The sequence below is a fragment of the Wasmannia auropunctata genome, unplaced genomic scaffold (assembly GCF_000956235.1).
Source record: "Wasmannia auropunctata unplaced genomic scaffold, wasmannia.A_1.0 LD335994.1, whole genome shotgun sequence".
NCBI classification, from domain to species: Eukaryota; Metazoa; Arthropoda; class Insecta; order Hymenoptera; family Formicidae; genus Wasmannia; species Wasmannia auropunctata.
In genome coordinates, this window is record NW_012026896.1 from 1,677,246 (window position 1) to 1,699,375 (window position 22,130).

Sequence of the window (22,130 nt, forward strand, 5' to 3'; positions counted from 1 at the left end):
GAACCGCCACCTCTTCTGACACCTTCTACTATTTCTGCAACAGAGACAGAAGCGTGTCGCGTGGTATCAAAGTTCACAGGGCAATGTAAAAGGATCTCCTCATGAAAAAGAAGAAAAAGAAAGTAGAAAGAAAGGAAAACGGGCGCGGAAAATAATCCGCCCGTTGGGCGTAAAAATATCGATTGCAACTGGCTATACAGGCACACAGGTGGTAACGTGTTAAAAGACAGTCGACGTAACGCCGCGAGGTATTCCGCTGTGTTGCAATTACTCAGAATTGGAACGTCCGCATGCAATCGCGCGCGAAACCACTTTTATCCACGGCTCAGTGGTGCAGCCCGCGCTTACGTCAGACGACGATGTGTCCGCCTAGCGCGCGGAACTCTCTCCTTCGCGTCCGCCTATCGCAGGCGTGCTTCACCACTGTCCACGTATTCATTCTAAAGAGCTACAAATTTTCCGTTGACCGTTTGATCTTCTCGAGTGCAGCGTCGCTCGTATCGATTTATTGTAGCGTATGTCTAACCCGCGTGAGAATTTTTCCAATAAGATATATTTACTGACTGACGTAGACATCTCGGGGCATCAACGAACCGTGAAACTACAATACGAAGGTCTGTATTATTGGGAATAATTATTTCTGTCGAAGATGACAGAGCGAGAGAGAGAGAGAGAGAGAGAGAGAGAGAGAGAGAGAGAGAGAGAGGAGCGAGCGGTGCATGATTAATTTCGCGTCAGAAACTGGAAACCCCCGCGATCCGTACCTATGAAAATTGCTAATTAACGATTGCGAGCGAGTACGCCGCGCTCGCGACGAACGAGAATTTCGAGGTAACGAAAATATTATGCTTACATTTACGGTTTAGCGTTTTCGCGTCTCGCGATAATTGCGCCGGAGTCATGATACGTGCGCTCGTTTGCGAAATACGAGAGAGAGAATGGGAGAAAGAGAGAGGGGAAGGGTGAGGGAGAGAACTCGATTATAATGTTATCTGCGAATCGAATGCGATAGCCGTGCCGGTTTTTTACTTGGATATTTCTGGATGTTTCCTTTTTTCGTGAAAATTTTAAATACGGATGAGTATACGATTCGTTAAGTGGACGCTCTCATTTTAAACGTGAAATTTATTAAATTCAATGTATAATATTGTGCGTAATATGATCGTGGCACACGGGGTTTCAACAGAAAAGCTCGCAAATCCCCTTTGTCAACGAATAAAAATCGGAGCTGCATGTTTGCGTGACATTTTCAGTTCACAAGTCGTGTCAAGGGGGAGTAAGATCCGCCATTCTGGCATAAAGTCGCTGCGCACCGTTTATGTTCTCATCGCGCCATCAATAATTCCGATGCCGGGGCGGGATGTGGGTATACACGTACAACCGCCGTATATATCGCTAATTCTCCGCGAAATACGTCAATCTTCGGGGTTGAGCCCGAAGCCTGAGGCCGATCCTTTAATACTGATAAACTTGGAAAGCAGGCCGGGTCGACCGGGGGTCGTTCTTTCGGATGGTGCTGGGTCGTTAATAAATTTGTGTTTACGGTGTCTAGCATGTTGCGGGAGCATTTTTACCCCTTTATCCGGCGCGCGCGTTGCGCGCGGCCGCGCGAACCCCCCGTTGCGGACATAAATATTCCGTCGCCTGGCGCGACGTCCGAGTGGTGATCTTGGCATTATTTGCAATCTCGTAAACGAAATCGCGCTTCATTTGAGTTTAATCGCGCTAGCGTCCCTTCGCATTCTTATAGGTATTTCTTGTCTAATGCTGCTTATTTTTTTCAAAAGACGGAATTAATTTTACTTGTTAACTTGAATGAGATAAATGTATATATGTTTATTATTTGCAAATATTTTAATGTGAGATAAATGTATTACATTTATTTATTGTATACATTTATCTTATTAAAATATTTGCAAAGTAACTTAGATTAAATATATGTTGAATTTATTATAAATTAAATTATTAATTTATTTATACGAATAATATATGATTTATTGAAATAATTGGTATTAATTAATTATAGCCTATGAGAGCTTTTATTTAAATTCACTTATTTATTATAATGTGTATGTTTGTATGTATGTTTTCGAAAATATAAGCTTAATCGAGTCGATAGGTCGATTGGCAAAAGGTCGTGCAGATTTATATAGTAAGTACCTAGTAGACTAAGTGGTAAAGTTTAAGAAGTTTAATTCGTATCAGTTATAAAATTACCTAGGTTTGAACTTGTAAATTATGTTCTTGAACGATTACGCTGCTGAAGTGTTATTTAGGGCAAGAAAAGTTCAACATGCAGCTCTATATGTGTACGTATTGCACGTGCGAAGGAAATTTGACGAAAGAATTGTATATATTCGAGCATCTATAGTATATACAGACGAATTCTACTCCAGTTACTGGGCGGCAGTAAACGGTGCAAATTGCTGCTAAATATTTGCATTTTATCGTGCGCGGTATTACGGTCAAGCATTATACATATAGCGCGTTACGTATTGTATAATGGGAACATGTTTAATTATTAAATTGCGTTATCAATACGGTTTGCCGGCCCTCGTATTTAATTAGTCGGAATCGATTAGCGTCGTAATGCGCGGGCCGATATTGCGTTTAAACGGCATACTTCGACGACGGCGTCCGAAATTTAATTGCGTATCGTAAGGCATAATTTTGCAGTTATCGCAATACGGCGCGACGCCCGCGGCCGCGCCCGCGCGCGCTCTTCGTCGTCGGGGCGGGCGCATACCAACGGCGCGCGGTATACGCGACCGCGCCCTGGTAAACCCCGCAATAATCTCAACTCGTTCCGAAGTGAACGAGGGAGCCAGAGATGCTACTCCTGAGATAGAGATTCCGCATCCGCGGATTTCGACACTGCCATGCAGGCCCACGGCCGCATCCTCGGCGCGGCGCGGCGCGGCGGCGGTGGCGACGACGGCGGGAGAGCGGGTGCGCTACGCCGCACCGCGTCCCTCCCGTCCCCCTTTGCATTGCGGCCGGGTTAATGCTCGACGTCTGCTGCCCCATACCCGCCGCGCCAACCAGTAGGACTTCGAATTACAATGGAAGCATGAGAACGCCCGGGACCCAGACATGCGACACGGTTGCTCGATTGGGGTCTGTGCAGCGTGTTGCGAAGTGCTCGCGTCAGGCGTCTCTTTGTGTGCGCACCGCCCTATCGTGCAAATCGCACGAAAACTGCCGCGATTTCTCCCGCGTAACGTTCGAAGGCGATGTGACTCTGCGATTCAACGATTGGCACAGTTCCGTTTACCGACCCAACACTAAATTATTGTGTACTTACTGTAAGCCAGACATCGATAATCCATAATCAAATTATTGGATATTATACGAGAAAAATTGTTGAGGAGTCAATTTTCTCCACACTACACTGGTCGTTTTTGTAATTTTTGACGCTCAGATCCCATGTATTATTCGCAACGTAATTGCATAATTCTGTCGAGAGTTGGTAGCTGTTTTAAAACGAGAGAAAATTCGTTTGAATCGATAAGTGTTCGATTTAAGAAATGATCGACCTCGTTTTACTTATACGCTGACAGGGATGTAAGAAAGAATGGCGTCTATCTGACAACGCGACGCGGAAGATCGATCAAAACTAAGAAGATGAAATTTTTCATCGACGACGACCCCCCTTTGCTTCTGAATACTAAAATGAGCATAATGTAATCTCCGGTTCGAGAAGGAAAGAGTGAGAGAGAAAATTTCATTTCTTATTTACAGTCTTCCCTTTGTCGAGCAAATTGATTTTGCAACACACGTCGATTTTGCAAATTCTCGATCATGATGACTGCTGTTTGTCAGTTCTTAATGCATAATGCATTTCAATGATATTTTACGGGAGCGGAGTCTGGATTGTAAAACTGCAGCGGGAGCTACTGAAAGTACGACAGCACATACAAATAGTTCCGGTTACGCGATAAGATAGATAGTTTGCATACCAAAGTTCCCGACTCGAGTGTCAAGTAGTAAAACAATTCAGGCTCGCATATTACAGTAAGCGAACCTTAACTCATATAAAACAAGTAATTTGATGACAATATTGTCGAACTTTGCTCTGGGTGCTCACCTCACCTCTGTTTTCAATATACTTTCGATTTTAACTTGAGATCGCAATTTGAATTGCAATTCAGTCGGATTTATTATAAAGGTATTATAAAATACAAATTCAATTTTGGATATTCTTGAATAAAAGACAACAAAAAGACGCGCGTAAAACATTCGACATCGGCCATTGTGCGTGTGAGTGAAGCGTATTATTCTTTATATATTCTTCGAAAAAAAAGTCGCGCGTTCCGTATATTGCGATGTGTCTCCGGGAAAATACAATTGTTATATTTATTGCGTGTCAATCACGGTTTATTTTGACGTTCAATCGGGTTTTCTAAAGACGCGTGATTGATGGTCTCGATTCTCGCCCGAAGAGAACGAGCCTCAAATCCCACGCGGCGCGGCGTTTTCCCCGCGCCGAAAAAAATTGATCAAGCGAGCGGAGTAATCCGCTCGGCTTATGCGCGACGTATCGCCGGCTACAGGAAGGAACTAAATTGGCCATTAGTATCATTGACGTGACACCGTCGCCGCGTCGCGTCGACTCTCGCGCGGAACGTCTTCGCGGAGGAGTCAGCGCGACACTTCGATTTAGAAACTCACGCCGCCTGAACTTTCCCATTAACCGGTTAATTTGAATACGTCCCGCGCCGCGTCGTGTGACTAACGATCGAGCTCATTGATCTCGGCCTTGATGCATCGCGCCTTGGTGCTTTAAATGCACCAAGGATGGCACGACCCAGAAAACGAGAATATGGCCTTTTTCCTTCCTCCCTTTGCCGAGCTTGACGACGTGTCTTCCGGGAATTTCGAAAATTTTTTCTCCTCCGTAAATTAGTTCTGCTGATTTCGATCCATAATTACTGACTTTTTATTATCGGTTAACGATTACGTTCGTATACTGAATTTAACTATTTTTGTACATGGTTCTCTCATTAAAAATTCTCGGATTAAAACGCTTTTTGCGGGTATTTAGCAAGCTTTGTTATCAATTATCTATACAAATGAATTAGTAATCGGTTATTATTGCAAACATTTCTGACATAAATTTGATGTAAAATCTATCGTCCAAGATAACGAATAATAAATGGCAACGCTGATCGGATAACTGTTGAATTATATTCGTAATAATGAACTTTAATTAATTTGTTCGTATTGATGATTGTTGGTATCTTTTCCAAGTCGAATTTATAAATTTTCAATCGTAACGTTTGTTGAAAAAAAATTATCTAAATTTTTTATAAAAATGTGTTTATACAGATAACTGCATATTTAAATGTGCAAACAGCGAAATATTGTATTAACGTTACACCTAGCATCGCTAAATTGCTGTAAATTCTCCGTTTTAAGAAACTGATAATATTTAAGTCTTATCGTTAAATTTAACAATTTAAATATTATCAGCCTCCAAAAGCGGAAAATTTAAAAAAATCGGTAAGCTGAAAGCATTCATTACTTTTGCAGATTTAATTATTCTTGTGATAAAATTAACATTAAAATTCGTAACAGAGAGGACCAAGGAGAGATTTTTCTTCCTCAAATCGTAAGGTTGCCGCAAGATAAAACGTACGAGCTGGTTGAATGACATAAGGCACACGCTGGCTCGAGATCGGGATGGGAACATCGGTATGGAGATAGCGCGATAATGAATTCGATCATCGCGAAGAATTTCAATGAGGAAGAAGCGCGTCGGCGCGAAATCAGTCGCGGGAAGGAGAGGTCTAAGAGAGATCCCAACGTAAAAGAACTTTTCAATCTCTTCTCGTGGTCCTGCGAAGGATGAAAGGATCTCGTAAATCGTACGATTCGTTTTACGTTCTCCTTCAGAGCTCCAATGTTTCTGCTCTCCCTCCCTTTTCCGCGTTCTTCCGGGCGAACCGGGAAGAAGCCCCGATCGGTGTCACGCGAGGGTAAAGAGGGTAAATCAGTCCTAGACACTCACTTTAACGAGAGTAAATGCGCTCGTTTCCCGAGTACAAAATACCCTTAAGGCGGCTAATGCACTATTTGGCCATTTTCAGCTGACTAATATGCGAAACTCTTTAAATCGATTAACAATCCTTAAAGGAGCAGACCCTTCCTCTTTTATTTATATCTGCATATCTAGTTTTGAAAACTGAAAATAATTTAAAATTAATTATGTTCTCTGTACAGCAAATCTATCATCAGGGAAAACGTTTTACGATGTAATTTAAAAAACAAGTGATATGAATACAAATGTCATATGTAGGTGACATTTCTATTTTTATCTATCCTCGAATATCGGAGAAAGACGTATTTCTATTTATAATATAATCACGAGGAAAGGATATTTTTTACGTTAATCTTTGTAAATTTACATTAATTTTCTTCCGGTGGAATTTATTCTCGTGGTGAAGAGATTTAGATCTCACATTAAAATACGAAAAATCTGTGATCTGGATTTTACGTAAGTTGACGTTTGACTATAGTGGACAGATTCAAAGATTGGTGTTTAACGAGAATTAGCATATAATTTGCAAGTCTGCATTTATAAGTGCGTTTATTAGTGTCAGCTTTTTTTATTAGCTTTCACAAATTATGCAATATCGTGCAGTATCGTGCGGTAAAGTGCTTTTCCACGATGAAGTTTTATCGTTATCTCCTATGATAATGACGTTTCTTCTCGTACGGCCAGAGCTAAATTTAAGGGAAACGATCGTTAAATATAGGAGACAAACGGCAGCGTAATATGCGGGATACACTCTATACGGTGGCGACGTTACAAGGTGATTTTGAAGAGCCGTTTAACAATTCACTTTATCGCAATCTCGCGATGTGAAATGACCGGAGGGGGGGGGGCAGGGTTTAGTCAAAGAGAAAGGACGCAGTCAATCGGGGAGGAAACGTGCCGTGCTGGAAAGGGTGATAGCGAAAGCGTGCGGGAGGAAAAGGTAGAAACACAGGAGGCAACTGGTACCTGCAGAGCGAGCGAATCAATAGCCTCCTCGTAAAGATCTCTCCTCGTAAAAACACGACCAAAGCGGCGGAGGGGGGGGGAGAGTTTCTTTGCCATGGGAACGCTATCACGGTGGCCTCTCGTAATCGGAATTGCGGATTTAACGAACCTCCGATTTTGAATTAATTCGGATACGACGGCGTATTAAATTCCATTAATCTCGAGTCCTCGAACCCGGAAGCAGGGTCGGAACGGGGGAAGAGAGATCGGAAGGAGGCGAGGAGGCTCCGGCAATCCTGGGAGTCGGTTACCACGATCGCGGTGGAATATTGACAATAAAACGAACCGTCGTACATTCTCGTTACCGCGACAAATAATAATCCCACGCCGCCGATGTCCCGATGTAAGCCGAGAAAAACACTACGGGAGGCACCGTATATCTCCGGCCGGCGTTTATCGCGCGTTACCGGGACAGCATAGCGACCTAAAACCTACAACCAACGAGAGGAGAAGCGAGAGGGAGGGAGAGGACGGGGAAGGGGGCACTATCGTAAGAAATATTAAGGGTCGGGGCGAAAAAAAAAAGGAAAGCCCGAACCGGATGTTCGAATGGTCCATAAAATACGATGGTTGAATTGGCCCCGAGTTCTGTGACGCGCGCCGGGACGGCGCGGCGGCGGCGCGGCGCGGCGGTGTGAAAAATGTTCCAGCGGTGCCGCGCGATCGAAATGAAACGATCGCATTATTACTTGGGTGTGGTGGAAGTTACACCGGAAGGTCTTCGAGGTTCTCCACGGAGCTTTATGCCCGATCCGCAATCGAGTCGTTCCTCCTTTCTTAACTAAAAACCGTCGAGGCGTCGATAATTCGTCAGTTTCGCGAGCGAATAAAATTTCTTCTCCGCGCATTTTTTTAAATACAAACAGAATTCCGATGCACCGACGTGGATTTTACATCGCGATGAATTTTTAATTTGAGCTCTCGCTCGAAAGACTTTTACGCTGATTATGCTAATATTAAAAAGAATTATGTCGTTTTACGTAGAAAGAACCGTGACTGTGTATTCGTGATTTTATATTCATGATCCTTTAATCGGGGCAAAGAGAGAAAAAAAAATGCCGCGCATTAAGAAATATCGTATGCGTGTGGCCTTGTATCTCGTGTTTGCCATATCGGACAACGGGCAACTCGTTTGTTTTCTTTCTGGCAAAAATTCGGGAATTTAGGTTCAATCGAATATTTTTGTTGGTAACCTACCGTTTGGTAACGTATGGTATGGAAAATGAAAACCCGCTCTAGTCGACCTCCGCGGGCGCGGGCACAGTTTTTCGAAGCTGATGCACGAAAGCGTTTTTCCGGGGGACACTCGCGCACGACATTTTCAAGAAATTACCTCGCGCAATTTTCTACCTTTCGCTCGTATCTTTTACTACCTCTCGGCAGGAAATGATTTTGTATTTTACCGGCGAATGTGTACCGTGACATGTACTGATACGACGCTGGAATTATTCAACAAATTACGGTCCATAAACTTCAGTCGTGTTAAATATTTTTTTTAAGAGACGCACGCATATATGATTTGTCTAAGTTTGAGATAGAAATCGAACTTGTTAAATTTTTAAATGTAAATGTTCAGTAAAAGCGACTTGATAACAAAATGTTTTCAAAGAAATAAGCATTATTCGTTTGCAACATTGATTTCCTATTTTTGATTCGCGCTCGAATAATTTGCAAAACGTTCGGACATGAAAAAGTTAAACATTTAGAAAAAACATAATGATATTATTGAACGCATATTACATGCTTACAAATAATTATGTACACACGAAAAAAGTAAGCTGTTATTTCAATTTTAAGCATAATGAAATATTAAGAATAAATGAGTACAATGATTGTGTAATGAATATGTAAAAGGAGAGAGAGAGAGAGAGAGAGAGAGAGAGAGAGAGAGAGAGAGAGCGCAAGGATTACTCTTTAAGTAAACAAGAAAATTCTTTCTTCGCGAAAAATGATTTCTGAGAGAAATTTCTTTTTAATTTCATTCGTTTATAATTCGAAAAGAACCGTTAAGAAAAACCCTCTCAGCGCTGAATTGGTCAAGGAAGCAAGAATGGCGGTTAAGCTGGAAGAATTCTTAGGGCTTAGGATCCACCGCGTGTGTATCCCCGCTATTGAGCGGAAGAGGCGATCGCGACGCAAATAGAAAGGGGTAAGTCGAGAAGGACAGGCGAGTTTGTAGGATACACACACGCGGATGCAGGACGAGGGGGTGGCGCGAGGGAGGTGAGAAAAGAGAGTAGTGGTTTCCTCGTCAAAAAAGATGAAGTCAACGCGGTTTCGGGGGTAGGGCGGCCTGGCACACGGGGCCGAGCCCGCGGCGACGCGAGGGTGGCGAGGGGGGGGGAGGGTGGCGTTCTTTAAGGTAGGGGGCATGCGCGGGCGTCCGGGGGTGCAGAGCGGCTCTCGGAGGTTAGTCGCCTGCCAACATCACGACGTGCCGCTCGTGCCTCGCGATCGTTGGATTCACACGCACCTCGCTTACCGCCCCTTCCACCCTTCGCCGTTGTGCTTGTCATCCCTGCGCGTCATCATCGACGTTCCAATTTGTCATCGGCCCCCCGGCATCGATCGAGAAAAAAATCGGATCTTCCTGATTCGCCCTTCGGCGGTGTGAATCTCGCGAATCGAATCACGAATCCCATCGGACTGCGATTTTGAATTTGTCGGGAACAGCGCGCGTGTATTTTTACGCGTATATATACGACCGACAATCGCGCCCGCATTTCCGGGGATGCAACAGTGCGTCAGGAAAGTGTTCCGATCGATTCGTTAAAATGTGGATCGCGCGATCGCGACCGCGAACGAAGGACGATTGACCGTCTCGCTTGAGCGAACGTTTGTGCAGATCTTCGGCGATCGATGGTGCGATCCTGGAGCGATCAAAGTGATTGATGCACGATGACGGAATGAATGTGCGCGCGGGTGCGCGTCCACTCTTCCGGGACCAAATTACGCGATCCGGATAAGCAGTGCCGCGTCGTCCTCGACGAAGGGCGATCTGTCGTGAGGTTCGCGGTACCAGGCTGCGACGGATTCGTGGACCGGAAGTGACTGCACTGCGTGCGTGTCATCGTCATTGCGGTAAACGGCGCGTAAAAGTGCGCGTGGAACGGATTCGGTTGATTTCGAAGAGGATCGCAGTGCGTTTCCCAGCGGCGGTTTGGATGCGTGTCCGGAGTTACACGACGCAGGAACGCGCGACCCCGTCCCTCCAGGAAATTCATCGTGTCCGAAAAGTGTAGTTCCGAGATCCGTAAGTGAAAATTCATCCGTTCCTTTTATGTCGGTGTGCACGGATATATATTGAATCCCCCTGTGAAGTGAATGTACGAGAACGTTTCGAAAGAAGGCGTGTCTGCCTCTACAGCGGGATCTAATCCCTGAGTAATCTTTTCAATGGTGCGACGGTGGGATGTCTAGCCATTGACCAAGTCACTTAACCGAGTCACTTCACCGAGTCCGCATTTTCGCGGCTATAACGAATAAAATTTGTCCATGAACAATGGCGCCATATTACACTTACGCTCTTTATTGCTAAAATTTTCTTTTTTGTAGAGAGAATTAAATAGGAAATCGATTAGAAATGAAAACGGATTAGAAAATGAAAAAAATTTTCTAAATTAATTCAATTTAATAAAATATCAAGTAAATCGATTCCCAAATTATCTTTTACACATATTAAAAAATAAAATGTTTACCCGTCATACCACCCGTAATACTAAAACTTTAAGCAACGTGTTCATTATTTATAAAATCAATACTAAGGATTTCCTATTTGATCAATTTTGATGTTATCAATTATGTTCTCTGTAATTATATCAATATTAGCACGCTTTTAAAGTCGGTTTAAAGTCATTTCTATAATCGTGGAATCTTTATAATTTCTATAATAATAACTTTATTAAATTTAATTAACAGTTTTAACATTTGACTAATTTAACAAAATCTTATTGAATTTTGCACAATACCGTTTCCTTGAATGGATGTATTTTAAGGCTGATTTGTTATGTACTGAGTGGCTAATAATAAACGAAGGGCGCGCAATCGACGTTGTGCCGAATATCGTAATAATAATAATTATACAATGAGAGTCGTGTGTATATCTGCATGAAGGATTAATGATGCTTGTGGTTAAAAGGGCGCAACAATAATAGCAATTTCGCCAGCGCGTTTTGGTATAACAATAACAATAGGACTCTTAATACAACGGGCACTCTCTCGCGACGTGGACGGGGATCGGCGGCTGATAGATTGAAATACGCATTACCACGTTGTCGCGAGCGCGGCGAGCAATAATATTTACTTGCGTAAAACAGTAATGGAAAATTTTTGCTTGATCTTCTAATTGAATTTTACGCCATTTCCGTCGCGTAACGACGGCGGTTCGCGATGATGAGCGGGCGCGGGAGCGGCGGGGCGAGCTTCGATTTGCACTCCAGACGAAAAACGTAATACAATTTATCAGCGATGCCGTGCGAATTTTTCGGCGCCGAATATGCAATCGACTGTACACGCTGAATATGCAATGCGTTCTCCAACTTATATCTTTTGCGGAAGGAATTTTATTGGATGGCAGCGCAATAAAAATGCTCAAAGAGCTAATCGATTATCCTCCCATCGAGCCGAGTTTAGGATTCTCGTTTTTAGCTTTTACAGTTTCGTTTCGAGTTTGCCTACGGACTTTGCGCGTACGTTGCGCCACTGAAATAATATTAGCTATGCAGAGGAAAACGTGATAAAATATTCAAGCCGGTACTATAATATAACTTCAGTTGATCACATACTGAGCGTTATTATACTTTTATTTCGTTTGGGCGTAGAAAGATTTTTTTATGCGATAACCTCCAGCACGAAAACATTTTACGTTTGCAAATTCAAATAATGATAGTCGATTTTTCTCAGTTGTGACCGTTGCAATCACTAATAATAATAATAATAATAATAATAATAATAATAATAATAATAATAATTGATATCAATATTTTTATATAAAAATATTTAGTGAAAAAATGAATCTTATATCTATTTATAATCTACTTGTAATCGGCATTGGATGTAATATTTGATCAAGAATGTGAAATCTCTATTTTAACATTGGTAATGAAACGTGAAGACGTCGCGGTCGGAATTTTGGTACATCGGAAAATGATGTTTGAAAGTAACAGATCACGCGGCTATTGTCACATCCGCGTACACATGTGTGCACGGGGATCTAGGCTATATCGCGAACACGTGAAATAGCCGATTCGCCGACAATCAGTTACCTACTTATCTCCGTTCGCGAGGTGTAATTTCGCGAATAGTCGTCCATCGATCGTACTCTCCGTGCCATTTTCGGTGTACGCGATCCGTGCCGTAGAAACGGCCAATATTTTCTGACACAATAGAGCCAGCCAGTGCAGTGGAGATTACGCGCGGCTTCGGATGTTTAAGCGTTAGAATTTTTCCGTCGAACGGTCCTCCGTTGCGATGCACCGTAACGAATTGTCCCGGTGGACGTTGCGAGTCCATCAGTCTGCGCGCGGCGGACTTGTTAAAACGAGTAATTAACAGGCGCCCATTATCGGCTTGTTGCGTGGCACTCTAGGGGTGTCAGCGATTCTTCATTGAAACGTTATTCAATCACCCGCATTACGTTGCTCTGCTCGTCACCATTTCCATCGTGAAAATGAATCAATTTACGAATTAAAAGAAAAAAAAAGAACAATGGAGGTTCTTTTGATACGCAATTACGCCTGACAATATAACAACAGGCTAATGGAAGCCTGAGCGAGAGAAAAAAAAATTCGTGATTGATTAAATCGTATATCAAAATTATCGAATTGATAACTTCGATAAGATCGATTTGCTGGCAAACAATTTAATTAGAGAGACAGCGTAAAGGATTAGTTGAAACACTTTGATAACATTTCATGTTGTTATATTTTGTATTGCTGTAAGCAAAAAATTGTTATACATTTTTATTTATATTTATTTGAAAAACGTTCGATGTGATGAATGGATTTAATACACTCACGCTGCAGAACGAAATCCTTCTGTAGAAGCAATTGATGATTTAATATTTTGGAAAGCGCAGACAACGCGCCAGTGGAAAATTGTATGGCTTCGATAAACCCCGATTTTCACGTTGATATTCTGCGAAAAATGGATTGGTTTCCGATCATTTGAAACAAAGTACGTTACGTTTTCCCTTGCCACGTACGTAGGAATTGTTTTCTTAAACTCTCGAGCGATAAGGACTGTAATATTGACAGAAATAGAGCGACGAATTTCTTATAAAATTTAAATTTTGTACAGCAGGACAAATTTCGGGAGAAATATTTTCAAATATTGGAATAACATACGAAAACGGTATTCAGAAATTTAGTTTTTTTTTGTAATAATGTATTTGTTATATTAAATTGCTAATTACTTTTTACAATATGTTTAAATTACTAAGCGATAACACAACTCCAGTATTTGTATATATTGCATCAAAAATACGGCTTACCTTCTCAGGACTATTGCCGCTTTAAAGACGCTTCTAGTCATCCCTACGCGTTTGCCGTATAATACAGTTATGCAAATTAAATTAATAATAACGCTGCCGGCGTACCCGCCCGTACGCGATACCGTACCGGATCGCGATCTAATTGTTTCGCGGGTCATACCGATGACGGTCTGTGAGAACGCGTGGGAACGGGAGGGAAGGCGGGCGGGAGAGGTGCAATTAATTACTTTGATTATGATTAGCCGTGCGTTATGCAAATCGCTTAGAGAGGTAGATGCGCGACCGATATTCGGCCACTTTGCTAATTGCCCTTCGATGTGCTAGCGGTTTTAACGCGTGTGAAATAGTGCGAACGCAAAACTCAATTCAAACATACCCCGCTATTGAGTGCGAACATCATTGTGACCTGCACGATCGTAGGTATAATTTATAATCGTCAGAGCGCCGAAAGCGCATTCTCGTACTCGTTAATTCCGTCCATTAACTTCTTGCATTTTGATGGTGATTTGATTGAAATCCTCGATTAATGCTTAGAGACATCTAAATTTTTTTATTCTACATCTGTAAAGATACTCGCATCAATTGTAAATATAATTAAACATTTTTCGTGACATATACATTTTCACGTTGAATAAATTTCATAATTAATTCGCCGAATAATTAACAAAATTTTTGAATTTATAAAATTTATCTACACATTAAAAACATATTACTAGATTTATATGTATGTATATATATAAATTGGAAACACTCTTTTTCTCTGAGGATAAATCAAATGTTACATGTATATCGATAGACAATAAACGAACATCTTTATGAACTAGATTCTATTTATATTAACAATATAAATAGATTCATGAAAATTATAAGCTGTAATTACAATGAATAGCTCAATTCCGCGTATATAGGCATAGCCCACATTTTGTAATTCCGTTTCGCGATGCTATGATTAATCAATCATTCACTAGAGGCTATGCCGATCCCATTTCAATAGATACCATTTTCCGCGATTATAATTCAAAGCGTTATCGAGTCACTGAGCGAGTAACTTACGGCGTGACAGCCGAGGTAATGCGGAATGAGAAGATGATCGATTAAGCTATTTTCAAGTTTCCCGATACGCGCGCACGCTTCGCAATTCAAATTGCCGCGAGACTGATGCCAAGCGCGCGCGTCTCATTTTCCCGGACGTGAAGTGCCAAGATATTCGAGGAGATGATCGACCGTGCCCTGTCATTCTCTTTCGTCTTCGTTAATTTCCGTGCGCGTCGTCGGTGTGTGTGTGTGTGTTTGCGTGTGTGAATGTGTAACCGCCGTATGGTACTTGCCGACAAAATTAGGATCTGTCCATTCCCCGCACTCGACACAAATGCGACCCGTAGGAGCTAGCCGTCATAAAAAATTCCATTTCACGCTGGCACGAGAGGAGGCAATAATGGCATACCAACCCCCTGCCCGGATTTCTTTTTTTTCCTCTAATGTTACGACACACGACCGACAAGAATTACATGAGGGACACGAGCGTCTGTTTTTACACGACGTGTCGCCGTCCGTCAGGCCGGTTGATCATAAGAGATCACGAAGAGAATTTCTTTCTCATTCTCGATGTTATGTAATGCACGATGAAAGACGACGACGGATTTATTTGTACCTATGAATCTTTGACATTTTGTTATTAAGAGAAAAAGATAAAATAATTCAGCAATCGGTAACAACATTTTTACAAATGTTAATAAAATTTATTGCGATAAATGGACACAATATACGTGCGTAATGCATATAATATAATATTATGAGTTTTATGTTCGCGAATACGGATATAAAATATCCGGAATGAAAAATTACCAATGAAAAAGATTTGTTTTTTTTTATTTATCGTGAAAATAAATCGTGAAATTGTTTGCGTTACAAGATTCACTTTGGATAAATATGCATTCACCACGTTGTTTTCTATTGTTTGCTGAGTGTGCGTGGTCGATTAATAAAGGTAACATTTGATATTAAACGACAAACGTAACACGAAAAGCGAACTATGAATTGAGCGCAGCACGTCGAAGTTATCGCATGTATGCAGCGACAAGTAATTTCCGGTAATTTCGATCTTCGATACATTTTGCGTAACCCCGTGCCATTCAGCATCGAAATGAAAATCAGGTCGCGAAGTTATCGTCCAGTAAAGTAGAGCAGGAGGATTCGGCTTTGCGCAGCGTCGCGTCGTACCGATGAGCGTACCGCGTGTATGTCGTGATATTAAATTCCTAAACGCAACATATTCCGCTGGGAGGTGATGATAAAAATTACAACACTCTGGAACGTGTGGCGCGACTAAAGTTTGCTGAACATATTAAAATTGCACGAGCCGACGTTGCAATTCTTCAGAGAAAGATTATTAAGAGTAATGGCTTATTCGTCGTGTAACATTTATGCGGCCTGTGTTAGAGTATGCGAAAAGTACGTCCGTACGTTATCTTTCTGCATTTTTTACAACACGCGAGTACGACTCTCTTATACGTCTCCAAAAATTGTCGCTGTTTCGCGACACGTATAAATAGCTATAGTATATCTATCTTAGATTTATAACATTTCCATTTAAAGTTTACGTTAATTGTATAACTTAAGTAATACTTGAAGAGAATAAATTTATTAGATCGTATTCATATTTTTTTCAGATTAAGGTTTCTCAAAGGCAAAAAATATCGGACGAATGAATTGATGAGGGTATTATCATAAATTCGAGATATGATGTTTCTTAGTTGCGCGCTCGCTGCAAGAAACTTCGTTCAGTGAACTGTAATACTCCATTGCTATCTGACTATAATTTCCGAGCGAGTGGAAATGCTAGCCCGCACACATATATTTTGCAGAAAGCGGCCGAGTGCGAGCGTACTTTGAACACGGTCGTAATTCGATTATCGAAAGTCCCTGCCTTACTCAAGAGAGTTGTACGAAAGTTTTCACTCAAAGTTCCCTCACATTTTATATATACATATGTATAATATGTACGTTTGTTTTTTATTCCTTTAATATCCCTTGGTTTTATTTTATTGCTCTCGGCTTACGCATATGTGCATTAATAAAATATTCATGACAAAACAGTGCAACATAATCGACGTCTAACCACACAGAGCTACACTGAATTTATTCAATACAATGTTAATATGTAATTAATTTAATTACAGTTTATACTCCGGACAATGAATTACAGTTTGTGCATATAGAATTTGTATAGGATATTTAAAATAGCGATGTTACATACATGGCACTCTACTCGTCAAATAAATTAACCTTAATTGACAAGAATGTAACTTAACGTTTAATTTAATTACGGTACATTTAATGTCGATACTACGAAAATTTTTGGACGAAGATGTATATATGGGCACAAGAATACGCGCTTCGTTAATGGTTTGCACCTCTCCCGGGGCAACTTTATATTTACTTAAGCTTTTCCATATACCGCTATTTGCTTTAACGCTTTTGAAAGAGAAACACTGGAGGCGCGCGTGGCGCACCTGTCAAATTGAGTGCATTTATCGTAGTTTTACTTCAGCCGGCATGACGAATATTATGATTCACGCAGCTAGAAATAGAGAGTCGAATTATTTCGAGCCGTCATAATTAAATCGTTTCAAATTTATTGAAACGTCCAATCTCGTGAATCTAAATGTTTCAGCGATTATTGGCCGAGCTACTACTGTTCATTCATTCGCATATTAAATTCCTACTCCGCCACAACAGATCGTTGCTTATAATGCCAGAGAAATCCGGATTAAGGCTCGATTAAATAGTAAAGATTATCGTTAATACGCGGTGCAGGAATTATATCGAGCTGATCTGTAAAACGAAATGCCCGAGCTGGAGCAAAACAGATAGAGACCGCGTCGTGTCTTCCCTTGTCGCGGTGCGAAATTGTTCCCCGTCTTTGTATAATCAAGCTCCGTTAGCCCGAAGCACGGCACGGGGGTTGCGCCGCGGTCCCCGAGGTAGGGAGAGAGAACGACTTTATCAAAGGTACATTACTTATTCCCGTTTCCCCCCTCCCCTCCCCCATCCCATTGAATTAAACGTCCTTATGGACGCGGCACGGGCGGCGCCCGAAGTTGCGGCGGTCTCGGATGCCAGAACCGATGCCAGTTGTTACTAGACGTGCCTTTGTCTCGCACGGAGAGAAATACGTACAATATATATACCCCGCAATCTGTATCTCGTTAGCCGAACGCAACTTTCTTCTAATTGTCATAGTAAGTATCGAAGAAGAAGCACTGTTGCGCGAATACCCGCGCGAGTCTTCCGCGTAACGTAATTACGTTCGAGGCGGACTAAACTCGAAATAGTCCCCGGTCTTATCGAGCCGTTATTGTTATCGTGCGACTTAATTTCCTCGCCGTCTCTGACGGAGGTGATTTGCATCGTAGGGTACTTGTTTGCTGGCAGATCGTTATCAACGGCCGACAAAAGAGTCGCTATAAATGCTGACGCATCAGCTGATACAATTCTAATCGACCGCGCAAAACTCATCATATTTCAACTGCTCTCTCAAAATGCATTCGGGCAATTATGTACGTTAAAAAAATACATATATCGAGATTTTCTTAATGAAACTTGAAATAAGGTTTACGAGAGAGACGCGATCGCGCCTGAAAAGCGGTGTATTTTAACAAAGCGTGAATAAATCTTTCATCGGTCATAAGCGGAATCATTAAAATGGGACGAGAGATAGCCAAAGATAATAGCGGAACGAATTGCTACGAGTGCAATAACAATGCCAGATTTTAACGAACATTTTTAGGAACAATAGCAGTGTTGAAATTTTGAAAATGTTTTCTCACTTTCAATGTACTATTCAGAGTGTGACGTAAATACTAACCTAAAATATACGAATTAAAATATTCCGTAAATTGCAAATGTTATTAGGAGTAAAATTTATCACGTTAAAAATATTATAAAATTATTATACGCCGCGTTCAGGGAGTAAAAATAATAAAATTTGGGAACACAGTGAAATGTTTAGTAATTTTTACATAGTACAAAAGTCAAAATTAATTATACAATAACGTCAAGGGCTAACGAGCCCTCAGAAATAATTATTAATATAAAATATTTTTTAAATGTTGTGTGATGTAAAACTGTAAATAATATAATATAATTAATAGAAAGTTATTTTTTTTAGTGTTATAAGGAAATTTTAGGATTTTAACTTGTTCGCTAACGCGTGATGAGGCTCCTTTACAAATAGTCAATCATACATCAGCGTATGATGTATCTATGCGATTAGTTAAAGCGAACGAGCCATTCGGGCTTTAAATGGAACTGTACAAAAAAAAATAATTTTTGTGACATTGGCTTCCAGAGGTGGTGTATCTTTTCAGATGGACAGCGAACGTGTTAAATTAGATTGACATTGCGTAATTTGTGTGTGTGTGTGTGTGTGTGTCAATGCGCGATATTATCGATATTAAAAAACACAATGCGGCGTATCTCCTCTGATTTCGGTTGAGTTGAGATTAACGCTTAACTGCTGCACGTTAATAAAACACAAAGAATATATTGTACGTAATTTATCAAATGCACTGAAGCATATATAATGGCATTGCATGGATTACGATGATTTTCAATTTCTTTGATTTACAGCAACAGTCAGTATCGCATTGTGTTTATCCATACTCAGCCTTGATGACAATGACAAACGATTCTAATACATTGATATTTTCGCTTCAGTCGTACTATTTATAATTAGCAAGATTGAGTGCGATATGTCGTTTCCGTTTGTGTATTATAGCGATGAATAAGCTCTTTTTTTTACGTACTCGCGAAACACCCTCAGAGTATTAAATATTGTAGGCGTATATTCGCGATTAATCGATTTCACGTGAATACACCTAGAAAGCTGGCCTATTAAACTATAATGTGCGCAGAAATTCCATACGAGTGAATTTAAAATCAATTTTGAATAAAAGATAAAAATTTAGCGATAAGTCCAGAAATTATGTTGAATGAGTTTCATTTTATAAATTGATAGACGCGTTCAATACGACTAAGGTGTGGTTAAGCAAAAGAGAAAAAAAATATATAGGATAATTTTATTAGCGTGTACTTAACACTTTTTGCAGCGCGAACGCTGTATCTTCAATTGCTTGTGACTCTCGTGTTTCCGTTGCGTGAATCGCTAATATATTCGAGCTTGCGAAACGTGTTCCTGACTTTTTGTATTCATGAAGGGCCGCCTCTCATTGTATACGCGCCGAGGATTTATACCCGAATGGAGCATAAGTAAAGGAGAACCGGACGACGAAAGAGGGTGAAATTTATTATGCTCGGACATATCCGGGTGCCGCGACATCCTTAAAAAAAGCCAGTGAAATGTATAGCTAGTCCGCAACCTCGGCCGGATCTACAGTGGAATGCCGGCGTTACATTCGCGTTGCGGTTTTATTTTAATTGTCATGTAGAACGGCTTGCGTGCGCATAGTCAAACGTAAACTTTGGAGAAAATTTGGAAATAACGATGTAACAGCGAGAACATGCAAATTGAATCTGCGGATATAACATTTCAACTTCGCTAATGATATCACATTCGAGGAATAGAATATCGTTACTATTGTGTTAATTACAAAATGAATCCGAATTACGGTGCTAATTGCAGGTGAAGTAAAGTTGTGAAAATCTGTATTTCGTACACATTAAAATGTTCTGACGATAACATGGACAGGTTGATGAGATAAACACCGGTGAGACGAGTGATTTTGAGTTTGATACTTGCATCAGCACGTAACGAACAATAATAATCGTTTTCCCGCAATATCGGCTTTGAGTTCCTCGAACTCGCTCCTGCATTGTTCATATTTCCGAGAGGCACGTATATATTCTCTGTTTGCTTTCGCGGAATGAGACATGACACGACGACGTTTGCAATTCCGTCTGATCTTGACTTCCGCGGAGCCGGGGCTTATTTCTTCTCCCCCGGGACAAGTGTAGAAAAAATATTAGCGGCATATAACGCGAAGCGATACGCCATTTCCGAAAGGACACTCGAATGCACGAACTACGTCGGGTTCAATTTCCCCGGGAATGAAGATGGAGCTTACTCTCTCTCATGTTGTTACAGCGCTGCTGCACGCTCCATATATCCCGGGGTTTCGCTATCATTGCATTCGCCCAACGGGGCGAAAGCATCGGCGGGGGAGGGGGGGGGTCTTGCTCGATAAATCTTTCGTACACATTGATATCGCCATTGATTAAATCGTAGTCGCAATTAAAATTAAAGCACGGAGAAACGTTATACGGACGTATATATCAGTAACTTGATCCGGGACGGACGATATTTTTTTGACGAACGTCTGGACGCGACCTGATTTTTCGAAAATTCATCTCGGAATTTAAATAAAACTACGTATACGCGCTGTAGTTTTTATTCAAATAGAGCTCCGTGCTCTGATAAATTTTAGATTCCAAAGTTTTAATAACATCCAGATTTATTAACTCGCTTGAATGAGACAACCCGACGCACCCGATCCGATTGCGAATGTGTTAAAAATACGATAACCCTCTTAGTTGTTCATTTTTTTTTGTCAGTATGCATAGACGCATTAACATTATATGTAGTTTTCGAACAAACTCGTTGTACCACCACAAAAAAAAACAAGAAAATAGAATGATGAATTAACAAAGTGAAATTAACATTTTCTCACTGTGTAACTTTTATATTTGCTATACACTATGAAATTTACGGAAAATACGTCAAACTATTTCATAGAGATTGCAGATTGCGTGGTAAATTAAACTGAAATTTGTAAGTAATCTCGCAAATCAGATGCCTTTCCGTGTTAATAACAGTAAAACGAATATTAATCGTAACGTGAAGAACTTTATGTATCGCGGGCGCGCGCTTTTGCAAAAGTAATCTTAATGTTAAATGAGCTGTAAACAGCGCGCGGCATAGAAATTTTTTAATACGGCTATTCCTGCAGAATAGGATTTAATTCCTTCTGCAAATTTGCTCTTGCGGAATATTTGAATATTCAAGAAATATACTTTATAAAGATAATTTAAAAACGTACAGAGGAAAAATTGCTGTAACATAATTTCCTTTTACAAATTTTATAAATTATTTTAATGTTGGTATTCTCACAAATGAAACATGCTTGAGTTAAATTTAGCAGTTTAAAGCGCCGTGTAAATTTCATTACGCACCTTACAAAAGGTAAGGATTGCATGCGATAAATATAATGCCAGTATGCTTTTTAACTTACACGCTTTGTTTTAATTAACTTTGGTATACGCGAATACCTGGAGATTTTAGTACATTTTCCCAAAGTACGCGTGGATAATTCAAGAAAAATGATCAAAGCCGATGCAAGTTCTTTCTGTAAAAATTGAACTCACCTTTTTCATGCAATTGCAGCCACGCTATCACTTATTTTAGTGCACATTACCACGACATCACTCAAGACGTTGGAAGCGCGCGAAAGCACGGTTCTTTCTTCGCGCGCAGAAGAATCGATGCGCGCAGCTCTCAATTTTCTTTCTATCCATTTGACATCTATTTTATTTCCGCAAACCACTAATGCTTCAGCAATTCTTTGCTGTCGAATCCGC

The 22,130-nt window shown here is 40.9% G+C and overlaps 1 protein-coding gene across 2 annotated transcripts in view; it reads left to right on the forward strand.

Moving 5' to 3' along the window:
• LOC105453867 (hemicentin-2-like) overlaps window positions 1–22,130 on the forward strand; it is a 120,598-nt gene that overhangs the window by 37,873 nt on the left and 60,595 nt on the right. Inside the window, exon 1 of one of the 2 annotated variants that reach the window (XM_011696136.1) lies at window positions 9,475–10,298. The exons of the other annotated variant lie outside the window; for it this stretch is intronic. The gene's annotated coding sequence lies outside the window, so the exon portion shown is untranslated. Of the gene's footprint in view, window positions 1–9,474; window positions 10,299–22,130 lie in introns of those variants that run through there. 2 annotated transcript variants of the gene reach the window in all.